Below are 753 nucleotides of genomic sequence, written 5' to 3'. Positions count from 1 at the left end.
ACCCGTCACCACTTACCCGTAACAATTCGAAGACATGAGAATTTTTATATAAAGGCAGTACCATCAATAGCGGCTTGCTGTGTGTGGCAGGTATAAACAAACGGCGGCTAGCATTCATCACTTCCATTGTAATGTTCGGCGCTCTCCCCTCTAACACACCCACGGGAACTCTCGTCTCTGAGCCTAAGAGGAGAGTTTGTCTCACAATGTTCCTCCATGCGTTGTCCCACTCTGCAAGGAGATTCTTTCTGATGGGGGAGGCCAGGTTTGGGGATCCTCAGCACCTTATTTCTGGACATTAGTTTTGTAGCTTTATTAATTATGTGTGTACTTTCATTCCGATTATTTAGGTCATCTAAAGCTATCCTTGTGGAAATATTTTTTTCAATACAGTTTTCAGATTGTTATGATCGATTGTTTTCGTCTATATATATCCTGCTATTTATTCATATGAAATAAGATTGAGCGCCACACAACGTATACGGGTGCAATACAGAAAGAAGATACAGTAAGAAGATACATTCAGCAGAAAAAATCCACATGCTTACCTGGTTCCTTCAGAAAGTGAACGCCTCCCGTGCCGTAGAACCTGACGTAATCACCGAGAAAACCAGCCAGGACACCGGACCAGGTTTTCCCACCGTCAGAAGCAGAGTCCGAGAAGTGACAACGTAACACCAGAAGTATCAAGTAGGTTTTCATTATGTGTCATGTATGGCTGAAGGGCGCTAAGAAATTTAGGAAGAAAGGTCT

This window comes from Penaeus monodon, chromosome 34 (genome assembly GCF_015228065.2).
Source record: "Penaeus monodon isolate SGIC_2016 chromosome 34, NSTDA_Pmon_1, whole genome shotgun sequence".
In the NCBI taxonomy this organism is placed as follows: Eukaryota; Metazoa; Arthropoda; class Malacostraca; order Decapoda; family Penaeidae; genus Penaeus; species Penaeus monodon.
The sequence above is the reverse complement of the archived record's forward strand: the minus strand, read 5'-3'. Positions refer to the sequence as shown.